Source organism: Macaca fascicularis, chromosome 4 (assembly GCF_037993035.2).
Source record: "Macaca fascicularis isolate 582-1 chromosome 4, T2T-MFA8v1.1".
NCBI lineage: Eukaryota > Metazoa > Chordata > Mammalia > Primates > Cercopithecidae > Macaca > Macaca fascicularis.
The window spans coordinates 67,554,950-67,578,280 of NC_088378.1; the positions used below are offsets into that span (position 1 = coordinate 67,554,950).

General features: G+C 44.1%; 1 long non-coding RNA gene across 1 annotated transcript; it reads right to left on the bottom strand.

Annotated features, from left to right (window-relative positions):
* Positions 1 to 10,131: 10,131 nt before the first annotated feature.
* Positions 10,132 to 22,700, bottom strand: LOC141410088 (uncharacterized). The gene is made up of 2 exons (XR_012433584.1): positions 21,894 to 22,700; positions 10,132 to 18,152 (listed from the first exon to the last, which is right to left on the bottom strand). It is a non-coding gene; the product is annotated as an uncharacterized lncRNA (long non-coding RNA).
* Between the last annotated feature and the right edge of the window lie 631 nt (positions 22,701 to 23,331).

Here is a 23,331-nt window from a genome sequence, read left to right on the forward strand (position 1 = left end):
TTCCACTAGCTCAAATGCCTTTGGGGATAGAGACGGGGTAGAGAAAGAAATAAGAGTAAGCCAACTCTGTTCTCCCTAGCCCAGTGGTTCTGATCTCTGTCCAGTTGTCACCCACCCACAGTATTTCTTGACTCTGCCCCGCTTCCTGCCCAATCTCCTCTTGTTCTATTTCTCAAGGTCTAACCCTCTCAGCTCGCTCAATGCCTGAGGTTGGGAATGAGTCTCCACCCTTCTGAATGTTTCATTCTGTGACTCACCCTGATGTCCCACTGAGGTGCCTCTTGAATCTTCATGAAGCACAATGCCCTTCTCACTAGCTGTCCCTCTTCATTCAGCCCTGAAGCTTAAGTGACCTGGTGCCAATTCGAGGTACCTCTTGAGAACCACAAGCTGCTTCTCCCGCCATCCTGCAACCTGCACGGAGTCACTCTGACATCCAGCAGCAATTCAGATAATGCCAAAGTTCTTTACAGAACACAGCATTGTCCAGACCCAGTTAGCACTGACTGTACAGCCTCATGACCAAAGCCAGGCCAGAGTCTCATGTGTAAGTGAGGAGGGTCCAACCAGCATGAAAAACGAAGGACAGTGACGACATCAGAAGCATTTCTGGGGTGTGGTATTGTTTTTGGATGTTTACAAGACTACTGAGACATATGCAATATTAAGTGGCTTGTGTCTGAGTAGGGAAAGATGATGACATATTTCCCAAAAGAAAACGTGGTTTAGAGGAAGGAGAAAGGCAGCATAGCTCTGGGAAAAAAAAAGTTTCCATTCCTGGCCTTTCTCCAGCACAACTGCGCACCTCGGGGTCTTTCTAGAAGTCATACGTGTTTCCTCCTCAGGAACTGAAAGTATTTCTGTCTAAGTGTGAGAAAGTTTGAGGGACTTTGATTTATTTTATTATCCATTGTGTTCTAAGCCATATTATTTAATTTTCTGTCATCTTCTAGCTATATCTTTGATCACTTGGGGATTTAAAAAAAGAGCTCCTCTCATTTTATCCTCAAGAAAATATGAAATATCATTTGCTTTACAGAGAAAATATTTCCATGTTATAGATATCTGTTGATTAGATAATTTCTCTACTGTATATACTTAGAAGTAATTTCATTCACATAAACATTTCATATTTCAAATACATTTGTGGATAAATTTGCTTTTCATTCTATTCACATGCAAGAAAATGAAATAAACTGATTGAATAAAATCATTTTATCATAATTGTCTTGCTGCTATTTTTTTTCACTAACAGTGAAAACTTTTTGTTACTGAAGTATGACTGTAACATCATGAAGCTTCTCCCTTAATGGGGCCAAAAGGTGTGTTTTACTTGCTACACTAGGCTGTCATTATCCAACAAGACTCCCACTAACCAATGAGGGCGCATGAGTTAGTGAAATCCGTGTTCCCAAGCTCGTGAGGTAGAATCATGATGATTGAAATGTTATGTCTTTTGTTTTGTAAGTTGACAGGTTTATTTTCAGAATCTTTCTTTCAACTCAGCCTTAGTTAATCTCATGTTTCCACCTCTTTATGCTACTTCTCTACCCCATATACCCACTTGGGAGACTTCCCGATCTCGCCCCATCTGGGAGAGCGGCAGCTGCACGTTTTCCCTGGTAAAACGTCTTACTTTATTTGCACACTATGAAACAACCAGAAACCAACGGTGCAAACAGGTCATCTCCTCATCCCGGTAAGGTAGAAACAGGGTTGACTACCTTCCCTCTTCTCTACCGAGACAGTCTTTCCTCCCTTCTAATTAAGGATTTTCAGAGGGGGTGTGTGCACATGTTCATGTGTGTTTCTATGATTGGGTTTGCAAACTAAAGAGAAAGGTCATCAGTGAAAGTTTGCACGTCATTTGCTTGTGCTGAGGCACATGTGCAAGAAGGACTCGGCGTATGTACTGCAGATATTCTAATTGTATGAAAATTCATTGTGCTTTCATTTCTTATGAACGTAATGGAATCTTGGAACATTAGTTCAACTCCATGTTTTACTTGGAAGTGCTCGGGGAGAGAGAAGCTTTCAGCTTAGGAAATGGTGTCGTTTTAGGTCCTAACTTCTTTAAAAACAAAACAAAACCAGTGGATCTAATTTTGCAGACTAGACATTAGTGAATATAGCTCATTGTAATGGTGAGTGGCGTTTACATTGGAGAGAGACAGCAGTAAACCCTGTTACCTGGGGAAAGGGCCTCTCCTTAATCTTTGCTCTTTGCAAGCATGCTGAAATCAGTGTTTCCTAATTTTGGGACAATCCTCTCACCTCAAAGTGTTCCTATGTAATTGTGTTACATAATGGAAAATTGTAATAGGCAATTTGGTCCTGTAATTCAGTTTGCAAAGCATGCAAACATAAGATAACTAGGTTAAATGCAAATCGGCATTACACTAAGGTACCGAGATAGGGAAAAAAAAAGATGCTGTGTCTATAACTTAGAAACAACATGAATTTTATTCCCCATGTGCCTCAAATGTAGAGTTTATTAAAGTTATTTATCCTGTAGTTTAATTTCATCACATACTGTGCATACACATACATTATCTGAGTATGAACACACATGTATTCTTACTGCATATATTTACGATCTCTCATTTGTCATAAGCAGGCTGTAAGTATAGCGTGTTACTCAGGAGTGAGTTGGATGTACTTATTTTATCATACACAGTGTTTTCATAAATTGGCCATCAAAATGTGCTTTAAATCTTTCAAAGCCTGTTATTGTTTGTAACTTTTGCAGGGGGGCAATTAGTTCATTATTTAGAGGTCAATTTTTCTGTTTTTAATGTATTCTCTTAAACAGTGATTGGTATGTACACCACAGTCAGGTATGTACAATTTCATTAAACAACCACTACTGGCCTTAATGATTTTAATAGTTTGGGGTGGTTTTTGTTTGTTTGTTTTCATTTTTGATACAGTATTTTTTTCTAGTACAATGCATCATGGGCCTGGGTATGATTCAGTGAGATTTCTAAATCTTAAGATTTCAACACAATGTAGTACTTTCTGTTCATGCTGTAAAAAGTATTTCTGTATTTTAAATAAAGAATAAAATTTATGTGAGCTTGTATATGTTTTATCTGATCAACTTCTCTATGTTGATTACTCTTTCATTAGGACTGGTTCCCATAGGTAGAGAGCAAGGATAAGCTTTTTCAAGGTGGCCCATAGACAACTGAAGCCACACAGGCTGATTCACCGCTGCCTGGAAGGCCCCCGTCACCTGGAGACCTGCTGTACCTCAGGGCAGCCAGCCCAGGCCCCACACTGGTTCAGGAGAGAATTTTTTTTTTTTGGAGACAGGGTCTCACTCTGTCTCCCAGGCTGGAGTGCAGTGGTGCAATCACAGTTCCCTGCAGCTTCAACCTCCTGGGCTCAAGGAATCCTTGTGCCTCAGCCTCCCGAGTAGCTAGGTCTACAGGTGCACACCACCATGCCTGGCTAAGCTGTGTATTTTTTATAGAGACAAGGTTTCGCCATGTTGCCCAAGCTGGTCTCAAACTCCCGGGTTCAAGCAATCCGCCCTCCTCAGCTTCCCAGAGTGCTGGGATTATAGGTGCGAGCCACAGCACTCGGCCTGGAGAGACTCGTTACAGAAGTCCAGGGTTCTCTAAGAAGCTTACTCTGTTCCCCTGACCTTCCTATGATCACAAAGGGGTGGACTGGTGCAGGCAAGAAATGTGAGATTTGATCAGAGCCCCGAGGGGAGTGTCCACCCAGGGTCATCTTGGGCCAGTCTCTCCTCTAGGGTCTCTGATATGGTTTGAAACTCTGTCCCCACCAAATCTTATGTTGAAATGTAATCCCTAGTGTTGGAGGTGGGGTCTGGTGGGAATATTTGGGTCATGGGGGTGAATCCTTCATGAATGGATGAGCGCCATCCCCTTAGTGGTGAGTGAGTTCACATAAGATCTGATTACTTAAAAGTGTATGGCACCTCCCGCCCTCTCTTGCTCCTGCTCCTGCTGTGTGATGTGCAAGCTCCCTCTTTACCTTCTGCCAAGAGTAGAAGCTCCCTGAGGCCTCCCCAGAAGCCGAGCAGAAGTCAGCGCCATGCTTCTGTACAGCCTGCAAAACAGTGAGCAAATTAGACCTGTTTTCTTCATAAATGACCCAGTCTCGGGTATTTCTTTATACCCATGCAAGAATGGCTAACACAGTCTCCTTCTTGGTCAGTAACCAGAGACAAGAGGGCCTCCCTTCTCTGTTAGGGAGAGGATTAAAATAAATTACAGTGCTTGTCAAAGGCCCTCAGACAGTGTCTGCAGAATCTGGAGTCCTACTCCAGGGTAGTCTACTCCTGTTGGTTGGTTGTGGCTCTAGTTGGAGGGTCACGATTCCTTCTGGATTTTGATCCAGCCCCAATCCTGACCTGCCGATTTCCTACCCAGAGGCCTCTACCCTGTCCCTAATGCTTAGCAATGATCATTGGCAAAGGCAACACGGTTCTCAATGAAAGCAATTCAGGGGGTTAAAGGAGGTAATCCTCCCATAACCGTGTCCTCGATGGCTGGGTGAGGCCAGCAAGGAAGGCCAGTCTTGGGGAGTATTGGGTGCAGGCCTCCAGAGCCGTCTCTCATCATCTGCCCTTGGTTTGCTTACAACTTAATAGACTGAGAATTTTAATCTTGCTACGTGCCCCGCCTTGAACAAAATGATTTCCAAGCTCATATCCGTCCTCTCTCCCCCAGCACGGGTCCACACTGAATGACCTCTCTCATACATCCAGGAAGTCTAAGTCTCTGAGTCAACACAAGTAAATACACCTCCAAGTGCCCTCACTTACCCGGATTTAAGGGTCCCTTCTCTGAGTCTACTCTCCTCCAGTAGTTAGACACAAGCTCTCAAAACCCAGCTTCTTTCACTAGTTTTTTCTCATTACAGTTGTACAAACAATAGTATCCTACCTATAAATGATCCAAGATGAAGAAATCCTGACATAAATGTTATATTTTTCTGTCACATCTGAACACAGATTTGGCCACCTGAACACCTGAACACTTTCAGGCCTAGAAAAGAAGGAGAGAAGCGGCCAGGCACGGTAATTCACACCTGTAATCCCAGCACTTTGGGAGGCCGAGGCAGGCAGATCATGAGGTCAAGAGATCGAGATCATCCTGGCCAACATGGTGAAACCCCATCTCTACTAAGGACGCAAAAATTAGCTGGGCGTGGTGGTGCATGCCTGTAGTCTCAGCTACTCGGGAGGCTGAGGCAGGAGAATGCTCGAACCCAGGAGGCGTAGGTTGCAGTGAGCTGAGATCGTGGCATTGCACTCCAGCCTGGGCAACAGAGTGCAACTCTATCTCAAAAAAAAAAAAAAAAGAAAAAAAAAAAGAAGGAGGGAAGCATCTTGCCCTGGGAAAACAGTTGTGCCATGTGGATGATTAGACATCATGGAGAGACGGGATCAGCAGTTAACGAGCAGAGTGAGGCTCAAAGTTGATGTACAGGTGTGTGCACATGGGAATATGCCTATGTACGTACACTGCCCCCCTCACTCCCTGTTTCTCACAAGCCAGAAAACAGACTGGACCAGAAGCCACAAGCCCAGATTTCAGTCCTGGCTTTCTTACTGACCAGATGAGGGCTTTGGGCAAGCCAGTTCACCTTTCCAGACCCCAGGGAGTTGGACTAGACAAGGTCCACGTTCCGCAGCCCCACCCTGGCCCGCTCTAATAGCCCCTGGGTCTATGACTTAGCTGCAGAACGGGCTGTTTATGACTAGATTCATGACCTTGAGAGTCCTGAGCTGGTGGGACTCATCGGGGCTCTGTAGGGAAGAGAGGAATTATAGGAGATATATAGCTAAGACCAAGATGACCTACCTCAGGGGTCTCTCCCCTGATTATCTAAGTAGTAAAGTATTTCTTAAGACCAGAATGGAGTTGATTTTCTTAGGCAAGTTACCGGAAAAGAGAATTTCCCACATACTATGTGAATCACTGTGAAAGAGATATTGCTCCGTTCTAGGAATTTAAAGTGCCATCACATATGTTGAGCATGGGCAGATCCTGCCTTCTGATCTCTGACTAAGAACTTCCATTCATTCTAGTGCTCAATGAACTCGCACATTTTCCCATTACCCCTTTCATTAAAAAATCATTTTTAAAGTAGAATTGCTTTTCTCCTTGAACTCTTCACCAAGGTTGATTCGATATCCATTTAGGAGTGGCTCCTAACTTATTGTTAACCTATTAGTGGAAGCAATAAAAAATACTGAAAAATGAGTGTTATTTAAATGAGAAATATCTCTGTAAAATCCCCCAGGGTTGGTGGGATGGAGAAGTGGTTCTGACTGTTGATGGTTTCAGACTATCAGGTTTGGCAACAATGTTTTGTTAGCAGCAGTTAATCAGCGAATCCCATTACTTAATAAGGTTATCACTCTGAGCAAAAGCCGCAAATTACGCTCTCTTTCTCTCCAGGCTGAAGACAACATCCTTAACATTTTACGTTTATAAGTAATATCTCGTTAGCAGAAACAGGGTAAACAGAAGCACATGGGAAATGCCTTTTGTGTGTAATTCAGGATGATATTTTCATTCAGAAATTTCAAAGTCATGTAAACCTGCCCCCCTGCCAAACTCCTCCATTATTTGGTGCTGGTTTGGACTGTATATCCTAAAGAGGTAGGAAAACACACCTTTTTTCATCATCAGCTTCAGGAGATACCCTGTCATGGCCACCAAGAGTAAATTCACAGGCTTGTAAAAGCCTAACTCAAGTCACCGCCAACCCTAGGTGGCTCTGCTCATCAGCCTTGTCCAGTGATTTAGTGATGGGGGGAGGGCCCCTCTCTTTTAACAAAACCATCTCCATTCACCCCTGTGATTCTCACTTGCCATTTCATCATGGAATAGTCTATGAATTTTGTCTCAACACTCTCTCACCCCTCCCCGCTCCACCCCTTGACTCATGTTTGTGTTTAAATTCCATAGCATCAGCGGCCAAATTTCCTCTCTGTGAGCTTATGCATATTCACCTATCCCTTTCCCCGTGGGGCCCAGGAACCTCCGTGAAGTCTCAGGTTTTGCTGAACTCGTTGGCGTCAGCCTTGACCTCCCACCACGATGGCGCTATTGTCCCATGTGGCATAACGGTGAGAGTGTCATGCAGCGGACAGGAAGTGCTGTGGGAGCTCCTTCCAGTCCAGGGGTTGGGTGGGGGGAGTGGCGGAGGGCGGGCAAGGGAAGCTGCTCCCTTGGTGAAAAATACAGGACAGGAGGTTCTTGGGAGAAAGGCGTCTGGAAACCAGGAGGGTATGCAAGGGAGGCTTTCTAGCCGACATCACCTCCAGAGGGGCAGGGCTGTGTCTGAGCACATCCCCTGAACTCACAGCTGCGCGACCCTGCAGACCTGCTCTTCCATCTCCATTGTCTCTCCAGTTCAGCAGTTGTTGCCTTTAGTTTTTCTTTTTGGCTCAGAAAGCTGCAGAGGGGAGGAACTTGAGGGTATTTTTTTTTTTTCTGGCATGTTTTCTGTGTGCATGTACTGTCTCTACCTCATTCCAGTTGTTGATGACATTTTCCTTCCCGCCCTTTCTCTCCCCTCACCCCACCCCTCTCACCCACCCCTCCCATGCACTTTCCAGCCCGTAGCATTTTTTTAGAGCTGCATATAATTTCCCCAGGGAGAGACTCTGTGTTTTCTGGCTGACTTATTCTTTATATATTCCCAAACACTTTTCCCCTTTCGGTTGCACCTCTGCATCCTTCCTCCACTTGGCTCTTGAAGCGTTTTTTTCTTGGTGTTTTATTTCTTCCCCTTGCCTCCTCCACTCCCGCCCCCAGTGAGAACATCTCCGTGCGTGTCTTACAGCCTTACATTTTCCACCAAAAAACACATTTCCAAGGGGCCTTAGTGACTTGTGAAAATTCCTTCCAAACCTGTCTCCTGGAAACAGGATGGCAGATGAAAGATTTCTTCATTAAAATTAGACACTTTAAAGAGGCATCCAGTAAAAGCTCTGAAAATCCCCAGTGGGTCTTTGTCTGCATCGTGCTGGTGTGGAAGCTAGCGGGGAGGCCAGGGCTTCAGGGAAGGGCCGGGACAAAGGGCTCCGGGGTTCCATTACCCCCATTTGATGACACAGAATCTCTCCCGCGGGTGGGGAGCTTTGAGCCCGATGGGTTGTTCACCAGCTTTCTACCCCGTGGCTCGCACTACCATTGCTGTTTGCAACAGCTCATGTTGAGGTGCCTAGAGGTCCTCGTGACCCACCCTTTTTGGAGAATGAATATGATTTATGACTTGAAAAGCTGGTCAAGGCTCTAGACCTCATTCCAAGCTGTGATTTCTCATTTGGCCTTCTAATATTTGATTATGCAGCTGGGCGGCGTCCCCTCTAAAAAGCAGCTTTCGTGACATGAGCCAGCTCCCCGCTAGGGGTTTTAAGCAGACCAGCAGAGTGCAATCAGAGCTTGCAGGAAAATCCTGGGCAGGGCCTTAGGAAACTCAGGGCCTGGGAAAGCGGTTTTCCAACTCTGGCTGAAAGCACAGGAGAAGGAAGACCAAGGCTGCATCCTCCTGGGGGCCAGGCCAGGCACTGGGTGCTTCAGGCATAACATCTGACTGATTTCCCAATGACCCTGCACTGTGCGCACCTGATGGGGAAGCTGAGCATGTGAGGACAGCTCAGGCACCCCTGAGGGGCTGGCAGGAGCTCCTGTGTGGGAGGTCTGGGTGCTTCCATGAGGACAGAGGCAGGGCAGTCCAGCCTTGAGAGGACCTGATTCTCCTTAGTATGGTTGATGAGAATTGAGGGAAGACTAATCCCATTTCCACTGGGTTTGGGTCCTCAAAGAAGAGGCCACCATGGCCACTCCAACCTCAGACTGAGCAATTCCAGGCTCTGCTCTTCCTGACTCGCAGGTGACAGTCCTCCCAGACGCTCTCAGGTGCCTCTGCCCCGTCACAGCTGAGAGTCACTGAGGGAGAAAGCACACCTGGCCTGATGGCCTTTAAGAATTGCACCCAAAAGAGGGAAAGACTGTTCTGAAACCCCCTGACACCTCAGCCTCCCACCCTCGCCCATTTTTGGAGGTTTCTGCTGAGTAACTTCACAGACTGGGCCTCTGTTTCCTCATCTGTAAAACAAAGGCGTTGAATGAGGCCTGGCTTTTGAAGTTGTGTTCTGAGGGTCCCTGAGGGTTGGGGGGACAGACCAGGGACAGCCTCCTGCTCCCTGTCATCTAGAACTGCTCCACTTTGATCTACTTCATATGTTGGAGTGTATGATTATGTTTGAAGAAAGGAATCCACTGTTGTAAAAATTGTCTTGGAAGCCAGTGGTTTTTGGGGTCCCTTTCAGATCTGTCATTCTGTCCTTCCAATAATCTCATATCACCTGCAGGTGATGAGTCATTATCATCATCATCATCATCATCACTCGCTAAACTCGTTTTATTATCCAGAGAGTACAGGCAAGGTGAGTGTAGAATTACCTAGACATGGCCAGTTGCAGTGGCTCACACCTGTAATCCCAGCACTTTGGGAGACTGAGGCAGGCGGACCATGAGGTCAGGAGTTCGAGACCAGCCTGGCCAACATAGCGAAACCCCATCTCTACTAAAAATACAAAATATATATATATATTAGCTTGGCGTGCTAGCAGGTGCCTGTAGTCCCAGCTACTTGGGAGGCTGAGGCAGGAGAATCTCTTGAATCCGTGAGGCAGAGGTTGCAGTGAGCCGAGATCGCACCACTGCACTCCAGCCTGGATGACAAAGTGAGACTCTGTCTCAAAAAAATTAAAAAAAAAGAATTATCTAGATACTCCTGCCCTTGTTTCAAACTGGCAGGGCACAGAATAAATAGATTATCACTTCCTCTTATTCCCCAGCAAGAGGATGGACCTTCAAGCTCTGTGCAGAACCCCAAAAAATCTGTTTCTTATTAATCACCTCCACAAAAGGTCATAAGACTCCCTGAGATGGGTGGGCTATTAGTAGCCCAGACTTGGCCAATTTTGCCTTTCACTGTTATCCACAGAAAGTAAATTGAATTTACAGGGCAGCACTCAGAGCCCACAAAGAAATGACTTGTCCCTGAACAATTAAAAAGTATGGAGGGCAGCCAAAGTAGAAGGAAAATAATGGTGAATGATGACATTCGTATTCCAGAAAATTAAATATATTTATTTATAAGAGTGAGGAGGTTCCAAATGGTCACTAGAAAGCTGATTACTTTCACTAAGAAACAAGCCCTACCAAGAGAATCCTGAAAGAAGGAACTTTGCAGCCAGGGAGACCAGTGTTCAGACTCTATTTTATCTTCCAAGCCCCATGACTTTGGGCAAGTGACATCCTCTTTAAGCCTTAGCTTGTTCACCTGAAACATGAACATAATAATCAGTAGTAGCTTTTATAAGTGACAATGGAAGAAGATAACAGACAAAAGCCCCCAACCATTTCTTCCTTTCTCCAACTCCCAGCGTCACTGAGGACTCACCAGTTCCAGGAGTCTGGGCCAGTGGGACAAACAGAATGTTCTCTATCCGGTGATTAGAGACTAGATAAGTTCCCAGGAAGGATGAGAGAAGTCACCAGGAAAGGGCGAGGCAGGGTGATATGGTTTGGCTGTGTCCCCACCCAAATCTCATCTTGAATTATAGCTCCCACAATTCCCACATGTTGTGGGAGGGACCCGGTGGGAGGTAATTGAATCATGGGGGTGGGTCTTTCTCGTGCTGTTCTCGTGACAGTGAATAAGTCTCACGAGATCTGATGGTTTTATAAAGAAGAGTTTCCCTGCACAAGTCTCTCTTTTTGCCTGCCACCATCACAGTAAGATATGACTTGCTCCTCCTTGCCTTCCATCATGATTGTGAGGTCTCCTCAGCCATGTGGAACTGTGAGTCCATTAAACCTCTTTCCTTTATAAATTATCTAGTCTCGGGTATGTCTTTATTAGCAGTGTGAAAACAAACTCATTCACAGGGCTTCCCTTTCTGGATCAAGATTCAGGCCAGCTTTCCTTTCTGAACTGGTCTTCACTTGGTTACTCAGTTAACCTCCTGCCCAGATTCACACATCTAAGAGGAAGTGGAGTAGGCTAGGCCACCCTCCAGCCTACTGCACATGGGACTGGATAGGACAAGGAGAGGAAAGAAAGACAAAATGTCTTTCACTGAGACTACCTTACTCCTGTAGTGAGGTGTATGGGCTGCACAACTTAGAGTTCAGCCTAGCCCTAAAAAATTGGAGTCACTGTGACAAAGATAATATTTTAGTAGCTCTTACAACTTTTCTTTTATAATCCTCTTGCTATGATCTGCCTCATTCACAGGATCCTGCAGTAGTCAGTTCCCAGTAATGAACACAGCAGGAAGCCCAAGCATGGGGATTTGGGAGCCAGACTATAAGAATTTGATTCCTGACCCTGTTACTTCCTAGCTGTGAGTCTTTGGACAAGTTATTCCACATCTTTGCATCCTCACTTGTAAAACAGGGGTGCTAGTAGTAGGCCTATCTCATAGGATTGTTCTAAGCACTTAATGAAGTCATGCATGTCTAATATCTGTCACAGAATAAGCACTTGTATTAGTCATGATAAGTAAAGCAAGCTACTGTAACAAACAACCCAAAATATCAAGGGCTTAACATAACACTTGTGTTTCATTTATACCACAGCCCGATGTGGGTCCAAGTGTTCTCCTTGAAGAAGAGACCCAGGGATCTAGTCTCTTTCCATCTTGTAACATTACAATCCTCAACATGTGTCCTCTGCAGGTGCCATGGGAGGAAAAGAGAGAAAAGAAGGATTGCGCAGAGGGAATTATACCAAGCCTGCAAACTGCATACATCACTCTACCTGCATTGACCCAAACCCCATCTAAGTACAAGAGAAGCTGAGAAATATAATTGTCTTCCTGGGTATGCAGGCAGAAAAAAAACGAGATTGGTGAGCATCTCGTCATCTCTACCATTGTACATATGAAGTTTAGCTGATAATAGTGCTGTTATGGTTACCACCTATAGGAATGGGCATGGAGGGTGGGGTAAATTAATGCACAGGCAAACCTAAACTTCAGACGAGGAAACTCAAGGTTAAGCAAAGGATACATTCTCCGTCTTCTTCACTTCCTTCACCTTTTGCCTGACCAGCCCTCCTGGGAGCAGGTGGGCTGGTTTGAGGCTGCTTTGAGCCTCACCTCCACTGGACATTCCTACTCACCTTCTGGTAGAGGAGCTCCTGGCTATCAAGAGATCTAAAAGGCAGTTGGTGGAGGGACAAGGGAAAAACCTGGAGACTAGATTATTTAAATGAGTTGATCACTTCCCAAATCAGTGACCATTAGCTTCACTGATGACCTGCATAATGTTCAGCTCTGTCCCTGGTGATCACAGATGGAGAAGGGGGTCAAACCTAGGGAGTTACATGGATCCTGATGACAGTCAGATGGTTAGAAGTCCCTTCGCCATTCTTTTTCTAATTTAATGCCAATGCTGGTTTCCCAAAACACCTCCAGCATGTATGCATGCCTTAGGTATTTGCAGAAAACCTATCCAGAAGCCAAAAATGTGATCAGGCCTCTGCTCTAGGCAAGAATGGACTCTAACAGGCCCATTCCTCCGTCTGGGTGGACCACTTTTACTTCTTTGAGGGACTCAGGATATAAGCCTCCGAAAAGCTACTGATACCCCAAGAACAAAAATGGACAGAGATTTTATTTTGGCCACCTGAAGAAAGCCATGGATAAAACACCTTCTCAGCAGGCAGATATACCTGTATATGTCATGTGCAGTAGCAGTGGACTTGTCCATCCTTTACTGTAGACTATCATTGTATCTAAATTTCAAGCAAACTATTAGGCTTAACATCCTTGTTAGAACATTGAATCCTGAGGCACAGGTGTGGGACCTATGTCAATGAAGTCTTTCATAGCCAACCTTATAGTCCATCTTCCTCTGTCCATCCTCCCAAAATCCACTTTCACACGTGTTCCTGTTGTTTCTGCCAACAGACTAACCAGGTCCTGCAATGCCTTGGCATGCAGCACTTCCATCCTGAGGCAGGTACTATAGTTCCTCATTTGGCTATGCTGAGACCTGACCCTAGCTAATGGCCTAGAGGCAGCGGGGGTTGGAAGTGGGGGTTAGGAAGATCTTGAAGAGTATATACACCATCTTGTGAGGCTTCAGAGGAAGTCTTTACATCATCTTCAAGCAATGGGAAGCTGTTTTCCTGTATTAAATACGAGAGGCCTGCTTCTGCTGGCCTGGAGAATTACGGAGAATTGGTGGCTGGAGATTCTTATGCACTTCCAACATACTGTCCCTATCCCTAGTCTCAGGGTACCATGCTTTCACCTTTAGAACTGTGAATTTGACATAGGAGACCCAACTATGCAAATTCAGTAGGCTTTGCAGCTCTGCTACTATTATTATCAGATCCTGGGTCTGATTTTCAGTAGTTTGTTCTATAGATGCAGAAGTTAGGGGCGGCCATAGAGGCCCTCTGGCTTTCCCAGAGTGCTCTAAGTTGGCAACAAGCTGTTTTGAATTTTTTTGTCAGGCATTCCAATGTCATCAAAAGCAGCTTGTACCTACTACAATCCTTATAATTATGATCACCACATTCTACCAATCAAGAGCCATAGTCAATGCATATCCCAGTGGTTCCCAAATTTGCTGCATATAAGAATCACCTGGAGATTTTTTAAAACGTACTTACTGTCACCTGGCTTTCATCCATAGCTATTTTGATTTAATTAGTTTGGGGTGAAACCTAGGCAAGGGGATTTTTTTTTAAAGCTCTCCCTACGATTTTAATGTACAGCAATTTAGAAACTATTGGCATCTCTGAATGCTTCATCTTCTACCTGTACTTCATCACAATTAACTACAGGCAAAAGCCTTGGTGATAGTGAAACAAACGCACATCAGGGGTTGTTACCAGTCCACTTACCACCAGCAATGGGGGCCCTCCACCTTTAGACTAGTGGGCAATTCAACTCCAAATTCCATCTTGAAGGTCTGCTTTCTTAGGCCACTCTTGAAACCATCTTTTTCCAGGTTCCCTAGAAAATAGAGACTGAGCAAATCTTATATGCTAAGGCTTTTGGGGGGAATGAAATTCCAGGAAAGCAGGAGTGAAGAAAAGAGATAAACAGAGAAAGAGAGTTAGCAAATATAAAGTGCATTACTGGTCAGGTGTGGTGGCTTATACCTGCAATCCCAGCACTTTGAGAGGTTGAGGCAGGCAGATCACTTGAGGCCAGGAGTTTGAGACCAGCCTGGCCAACATGGAGGAGCCCCATTTCTACCAAAAATACAAAAATTAGCCGGGTGTGGTGGCACATGCCTGTAATCCCAGCTACTTGAGAGGCTGAGGCATGAGAATCACTTGAACCCAGGAGGCAGAGGTTGCAGTGAGCCAAGATTATACCACTGCACTCCAGCCTGGGAGACAGGGCGAGACCCTGTCTCAAAGTAAATAAATAAAGTGCATTACCAAGCTGGCCACAGCTTAATGAGAAACTGATTCAGTCCTGCAGGATGTCTTCAGAGAGACCATATGGGACTATTCACCCTCAAATAGTACCTCTCAGGAGAGGCGGACAGAAGGATTTTCCTCCAATTCCCATCTCCAATTGGTCATAGTTTGCTAGTTACCATTCCTGGATTTGTGTGTGTATGAATACCAAATAGATCCCATAGTATCTTGAATCTCCATAGTAAAAGGAAAGTCCCATGCCAGCAAATGAGAGGCAAGAGATCTATGGTACAGGAAGTGAGGAGAGGCATTGCATCAGCTGTCTATTGCTGTGGAACAAACCACTCCCAAAACTCAATGACTGAAAACAACAACCATTTTATTTGCCTACAATACTATAGGCGAGCAATATGGACTGGGTTCAGCTTAGTGGTTCTTCTGTTGATCTTTCCAGGGGTTACTTACATGGCTGTAGTCATCTAGTGGCTTACTTGAGGCTGAATGGTCCAAGATGGCCACAGTGACATGTTGAGCAGTTGGTGCTTCCTGATGGCACCATTTCATCATATGGTTATCCTTCATGGTCGCTTCTCTTCATATGATCATTCACCCTCTTGGAGGCTTTCTGACATGGCAGCATCGCATTCCAAGATGAGGAGACAAGAGGCTGCAAGATGTCTTGAAGCTGAGACTCAGAAGTCACACAAGGTCATTTCTACACATTCTGTTGGTCAAAGAAGTTACAAGGCCAGCCAAGATTCAAGGAGAAGGCAAATAGACATCTTGATGGGAGTAGAGTAGGCATACTGTAATGGGGCATGCACACAGCAATGAAAGGGGTCACTGCAGCCACCTTTACAAACACTCTACCATGAGCACTGTGACTTTATGCTCACAAGCAGGCTGCTGTTTCATGGCAACAGTGGAGGCAGCAGTGGCCAACTGGCTCCAAAACAACAGCACAAGTGGTGGTGAGAGCTGCTCCAGCCAAAAACCAAGGAGAATCTGTAGATCTTGTGGCCGTAACCTGCATTCACTGCAGAGTATACAACTGTTTTAGAAAACAATGTGGCAATATTTAACAAAAAGTTGAAGATGCGCCTGTACTCCCACCTCAAAATTCCACCTCCAGAAATTCTCACAGGTGTTCACAAGGTGAGGACAAATATGTCCATGGTAACATTGTTTGAAATAGCAAAATAAAGAACAACCTAAAAGTGTATTCATAAAGGAATGGATAAATGAACTCTGATATATTCATTCAATGGTAGTATACAGTAACTAAATGATATAGATGCATCGCATGAATAAATGTCAGAGATATAAAGGTGAGTGCAAAAAAGAAAGTTTTAGAAGAAGACACACATATTAATATAATTTGTTTAAAATTTTTTTAAAAGCAAAAAATGATACTTTGTATTGTTTAAGTATGCATACATACATAGAAAAATATAAAAACATGTATGAGACAGGCTAAGAGCTTGAGACCAGCTGGGGTGACATAGCAAGACCTTGTCTCTACAAAAAACATTTTAAAAATTAGCTGGATGTGGTGGCGCATACCTGTGGTCCTAGCTCCTCAAGAGGATGAGGCAAGAGGATCGCTTGAGCCTAGGAGTTCAAGGCTGCAGTGAGCCATGATTGCACGACTGCACTCCAACCTGGAAAGCAGAGTAAGAACCTGTCTCTAAAAACAACAACAACAAAACCACATGTGAAAAAGTGTGATGGTTAATTTTATATGTCAACTCGAATGGGCCATGGGATGCCCAGATTTAACATGATTTCTGGGTGTGTCTGTGCCAGTGTTTCCAGATGAGATCAGCACTTGAATCAGATTGTTCTCTCCAGTGCGGGTGGGCACCACCCAATCTGTTAAGGGCCTGAATAGAACAAAGAGTAGAGGAAGAAGGACTTTACTCCTTTTTTTTTTTCTGCACCTCTGTATGTCTTATCAGTTCTTTTTCTCTAGAGAACCATAACACAGAAAGATATTCCCAACTTCAGGATTATGGTTAATGCCAGGAAAGAAAAATGGGATCGGGGAAGAGTGTGGGGAGGACATGAGGGATCAAACAATCTGCAGTATTGTGTTTATTAAAACGAAGTCATCCAAAGTAAACAGAGTAAATGCTAAGTTTTGTCATATGTGGGCTTTAGGTCCATGAATTTTATCACATTCTTTTCTATAATTATATTTTAAAATGTCATAATAAATAAAAAACAAATAAAAGGCATCAAAAGACCCTAATTCTGGTCTGGAGTCAGCTGCTAAGCCTGCCATTTGATAGAAACATATCTGGGAGAAATACACCAAAATATAAATAGTGCTTATCTCTGAGTGATAGAATTTTAAATGATCGCTGTTTTCTTAATTTTTTTTGCATGGTAAAAGAATTGCTTGTACTTTTTTATCAGAAAAATTAAGATATTTCTTTAAAACTTTGTTCTTTAAGGCTGAGTGCAGTGGCTCACACCTGTAATCCCAGCAGTTTGGGAGGCCAAAGTGGGTAGATCACCTGAGGTCAGGAGTTCAAGACCAGCCTGGCCAACACAGTGAAACCCTGTCTCTACTAAAAATAGGAAAATTAACTGAGAGTGGTGGTGCACACCTATAATCCCAGCTACTTGGGAGGCTGAGGCAGGAGAGTTGCTTGTAACCAGGAGGCGGAGGTTGCAGTGAGCCGAGATCACGCCATCGCACTCCAGCCTGGGCGATAGACAGAGACTCCCTCTCAACAAAAACAAAAACAAAGAAAACTTTTGTTCTTTGGCCTTAGAGAAATCACGCAACTTTTCTGCTGACCTTGTGCGGAAATGGTCTTGAAAGCCATTACGCATCACAAGAAAAAATAAACTGAAATCATCATTTTGTTCACTGAACATATGCCCCAGCCTTTGTTAGGTCACATCATTCTCCTGCACAGAGCATGTACACTTGGACATTAAATCCAGCTGTCCTCCACCGTGACTGCCCTTCTGGTGGGTAGAAGGACAGGGACATCATGTGCAAACAAGGCTCTCCCTTACTGAAAAGTAGACCTCCCTTCCCTATTCCCTTATTAAATAACTCTCAGCTACAATGGCTTATTTTGGCGGAGAACCCCCTTTAAGATACTACCCTTTTCTAAGCTCACCAGGCAATAAATAAAAGGATACCAACGTCTCTACACCCCCTCCCATGTGTACTGATTTTACAGTGCCACTTTCCATCAATTGAGGTGTTCATCACTATCATAGCAGAGAACCTTGAGGTGTCTTTATACTAACTGGCCTGGGGTCTCTTTTAAGTGGTCCCATCTACTTCCTGCCCACCAGTGAATAAGGATAGCTGGTTTGAGCCATCACTACCAACAGTCACAGCTGTGTCACCCTGTAGGTGAGATTAGTAAACTGAGAACACAGAGGCAGCACAAACTCCCTCAGTCCTGACCTGATTCAGTAGATTTCACCACAGATCTGTGAGGAGGCCCAACTCAAAGTAGCTTAAGCAGAAAAGGGGAGTTATTTATAGCTTATCTAATTGGAATGAATAGGGTGGATCCGGAGACTCAAAGTATACCTGCAGTTTGCGTCTCAGCTTCACTCTTTGTGTTGATCTCATTCTGTTTTTCTTCAAACAACTCTGTCCAGAGGGTAGGACCAAAGAAAGGAAAACTGGCAGTAGGCAGTTCCAGACTTACCTTCCTCCAGCTCAGGATCTGCAAGGAAAGAAAGGGAGCGCATTCACTGTCTTGGAAGAACTCATTAGACCAACTTGAGCCTCCTGTCCACCATGAGGGCCAGTCATTAAAGCCAGGGAATAATTGGCCAAGCCTGGGCCATGTGCCCATTTTTGTAGCTGGAGGATGGGGCAGGGTACAGGGATGGAGGCCTCATCAGAATGTAGGACACAGGCATAGAGGAGCAATTCTCTAAAGGAATAAAGTGTGCTGTCATCTGAGGAGAGAAGAAGGGAAGGCTGGGCAAACAAAAACAAGAGTCCACCCAATGCACATAGGACACGAGCTCTTATTCTGCCTCAAGTCTGTTAAGAAAACAGCACGGATGCATCTCCAGTGAAGTTTGTCTTCTCCTGCCCCATTCTAAGGATGTGTGTGAATTGAATGTGAGGTGAGGGGAGGGCCTCTAGAGTAAGATGACAGAGCTACTTGCAGCTGTATGGTAGGCCAAGCGGGGGTGAGGGTTCATCTGGAACTAGCCAAAACTCCTCCTCCTCCTCTCCAGTTCCGTCATCCCTCCCTCTCCTTGTTTCTCTGTTCTTTTACTCATCTCCTTTCTTTCTAAAGGCAATAACCTTCACGCTTATAACCTTGCCTAGTGATAATTAAAAGATATCCTGGCTTCTTAAGAGTAAGCCCTTGTATTTCAGGGGCAGAAGAACAGTGAGTGACAGGAAAATAATAAACTAATCTCTTATGAACATATACACAAAAATCCTAAACAAATCACTAGCAAACACAATTCAGCAATGTATTTGGTCGCCAAATTTTGATGTACAAAAAGACAGCAAATTCATGCACTTCAATCTAATAAATAAGAGTTCTATGACCAAGTTGGATTTGACCCAGGGATACAAATAATTTAACATTTCATATTGTCATTTTGACATGTTATATTATCACCTCAAGAGACAGTTGACTAAAATATATGACTTAATAATTCAAGGTTAATTTTTTAAAACAAAATAGCAATAGAAGGAAATCTCCTTAACCTGGTAAGGATAGCTAACAAAAATCTTCATCAAACTTAATGATAGAACATTAAAACTACTCTCTTTCTAAGTAAGCAGTTGGTGGATGGTGGAAGCTAGGTTTCTTCCTGTTAGAGAGGAAAACTACAGTTAGTAAAGGAGGAAGTCTAGAATGAACCGTGTCATACTGGATTACAATCGGAAACATCAGTATGAGCTCATGTTGAGATTAATAAAGATACAAATGTATAGATTCAGACATAATTATAGGTATGTGCATACATGGGCTAGTATATATACATATATTCTTAGTTCTGTCCGCTGAGAAGACTAGAAACAGTGAGATCCCAGTTGTAAGGAGCGTACACACCACCCAGATCTTGGTTTCCAAATTCCATTCTCCAATAAAAGGAACCAGATCTCCTTGGAGAAACGGCTGATTCTAGGGCTAGGGCAGAGAAGATATAAAATGAGTGTGGATCTTGTTGTATAACCAGAAAGTAAGAATATGCCAAAAAATAAAAAAATAGGGGCATGTCAAAGGGACACCAGAGCCAACCCAAAAGAGCTCCAATGCCCAAATTGGAACAATTTGAACAAGAAAATAAATAACATACTATAAGCCAGAGTATAAGAAAATACATGAGTCCATACTGATATGAATAAACGATTGAATAAGCAAACGGACTGATAAATAGGAAAGACAAGTCTTTCTTACAGAAGGTTTCCAGATAATATAGTATATGAATATACTCCATCCTCTAGGAGCTGAAACTTAATCCTCACTGATATGGTTTGGCTGTGTCCCACCCAAATCTCATCTTGAACTGAAGTTTCCATAATCCCCACGTGTAGTGGGAGGGACCCAGTGTAGGTAACTGAAACATGGGAGTAATTACCCCCATGCTGTTCTTGTGATAGTGAGTTCTCACAAGATCTGATGGTTTCATAAGGGGCTTTTCCCCCTTTGCTCAGCACTCACTCCATCCTGCCACCCTGTGAAGAGGTGCCTTCTGCCATGTGATTGTAAGTTTTCTGAGGCCTCCCCAGTCATGCAGAACTGCGAGCCCATTACACCTCTTTTCTTTATAAACTACCCAGTCTTGGGTATTTCTTCATAGCAGGGTGAGAACAGACTAATACAATCCCTCTCCCCTTTCCCCCTTCTCCCACTTGAGGAGGGGTTGGATTGAGAAAGGAAAGGGCATAGGGGAGGTAACTTTACTACGGAAAACTCTGGCGTACATTGCCTTAGTTAGGTGACCTAGGTTAATTTCACCAATGATGCTTCATGTTGACGGCATGTATTCTTGGATACAACATGATAGGAAGGACACTGCTCTGATATTATTCCCAAAAAACCATAAGCCCATTCTACTCATGAGGAAAACATCAGGCAAACTCAAAACTAAGAAACGTTCTATAAAATACCTAACCAATATGCCTCAAAACTGTCAAGGTCATGAAAAAGAAAGAAGGAAAAATTGTCATAGACCAGGGGAGACTAAGAAGACATGACGACTAAACAGAATGGGGTATCCCAGATGGGATCCTGGGACAGAAAAAGGGACATTAGTGGAAGAACTAGTGAAATCTTAAAAAACTCTAGAGTTTAGTGAATATTGATATATCAGTTTTGGTTTCTTAGTTTTGACATGGGTACCATATTCTGTAACTGTTAACAGAGGAGGAGACTGGGTGAGGAGTCTATGGCAACCCTAAGTACTATCTTTGCAAGTTTTTAAAATAAATTTAAAATTATTTAAAAATAAAACATTTATGCCAAAAAATTTCCCTTGAAGTCAGGACAAGAAGAAGGATGACCTCAAGATGCTAACTGACACTGTAACAAAACAAAGAAACAAAATGTATCAGGATTAAAAAGGAAAAGCTGAAACGTGCATTATTCAATATGATTGTTTACACAGAAAATCCAAAACAATAAACAAACCATTAGAACTGATAAGGCTTCAGTCAATTTCTATCAACACCCACATACACACACTCACACACACACACACAAACATTTACCTACATAACAGCAACAATCAGAAAATGTAAATATTTTTAAAGATTCCATTACAATAGCATGAAAAAGCTATAATTTATCTAGGAATTAATCTAACATAAGATGCCCAAGGCCTTTATACAGAAACTTAAAAGGCTTCTTTGAAAGGTACAAAAAAGAAATCAAATAAATGGAAAGATACACCACGTTCATGGACGGGAAAACTTTATATCACAAAGATGACACTTTTCCACAAATTAATATAAACAGTAAAATTACAATCAAAATCCCATCAGAGTTTTTCATAATATACTTTCCAGGTAGTTTATTTCCACCAGGAAACAGGCCACATGAAAAGCTCCACAGAGCAAAGACCAGTAGCAACAGCCTCATCTCTTCTTTGCCATCATCCCAGCATGATGGGGCCTGTGCGGTAGTCCCCACTCACTCCAAAGGTGATGAGCAGGATGAATTTCAAACCCAGGTGAGTTCTATTTTTTTTTTAAGCAGAGCAATGGAGAATATTGTTTCCTGCTAACTTCTATTGCTCAGGGACCAAAGCCTTTTCCTCTGTGGGACCTGTCCAGCCAGCATATAATAAATAACCCCACCAGTGGAAAAAACACTTTCATTTGATTCCATGAGTTTCTAAATCAGTGTGTTACTCAGTTATCCCCTGACTTCATCTAATATTTTTCTCCATCACTCCAGGGGGGATAGTGTCCAACAGGAAAAACTTACATTCTGAAACGTGTGTTTCATCTTCTTCCAGTATGGAAAAGCAGGCTCATTGAAGAGGCAAGAGCGAGCATCCACTGCCAGCTTTCCAGTTGGACACGAGCCATGCAAAGGCATCCAGGAAGAATCTAGTTGGAAGATGACTCTATCAGGCTGGATCAGAACTTGATGGCTGGCAGCTCACACGGAGACTCCACATGACCCGCTCGGAAGAGTCAGCCACCCCTTTGTGCTTCAGTATCTGTTCCTTTAGTCAGAAGGAAGCTCTAGGACACAGCTTGGGTCAAAAGATGAGCCCCAGCAATCGCACCCATGTGTGTATAGTACCTCATAGTTTGCAAATTATTTGATCTCATTTGACCCACATAAGAACCCTGTGGATATTGTCGTCTGAAAGACAGGGAACATGCTATTTTACAGATGGGGGTGCAAACCCAGACTTCAAATTCACACCTAGCGCGTAGGCAAGCCAGAACTCACATCCAAGTTTTTGAAAAGGAGTGTCCTGAACTATTCCGTCTTCGCACACCTCCTACATCATTGCTTTCTGTGGTGTTATCCCCATATCTCCACCTGCATCCAGCTCTTCAAGCTGCAGTTCAGGCTTGGTTGAGATGTCCGGAGGCGGCAATTTTACCCATCTGAAAGCAGAGAGAGGCATGTGGCTGGTCCGCAGGCAAGGCGGAGAGGGGTCTTTTGGTAACGTAATCATCAGGTCCCCACTAATAAGAAAAGCAGTCTCTACACGCTAGGAACTTCAAAGAGCAACCAGCAACACCCTCTCTGCGTGCTGCAGCTCCTCCCGGGTCTGCTCGCAGAGCCATCCCCTGGTCAGCCCGCTGCTGACACCTTGTGGCCGGCAAACAGAGTTCTTGCCCATTTCCTCTCAGAATTAACGTCAAGCAAGGTGGCTGAGTGCTAGGAACCAGGCCCACCTCCTATTGTTCTTCCCGGGTTCCCCGACAGCGCCCTCCTGGGAAGCCCAGGGCTTCAGGGCGGCTCAGTGTCAGGGCTGCTTAGGGGCCTGTGTGACCCTCAGTGGATGTCCGCTGAGTTTCCTCAGGACCCGGGCTGCCCAGCCCCTGCCAAGCCACAGTGGCAGTCATAGGGACCTCTAGGTGGCATCTGCTGCTCAAGGCAGGAACCAGCACACACAATGCTCACCAAAAGACTGGCAGGTGAAATAAGGATTTGCTCATAAAAACAGGCATGAGCCAGACGCCTGAACACTGTTCTACTTTGGGGCCCTATATCTGCCACCATAAAGTGTGGGCATCAGAGGGGTCAGAGGACACCCTGCTGGAAATAGAGCTTGTGGCAAACAGCCTCCGGGGACAGCCATTGAGGCAAATGACACCTTGGAGGTGTAAATCACCCGAGGGACTTGTTCTGTTGTCAGTGGAAAAACAATTCAAATTCTAAGGAGACACTAATGGCAGCA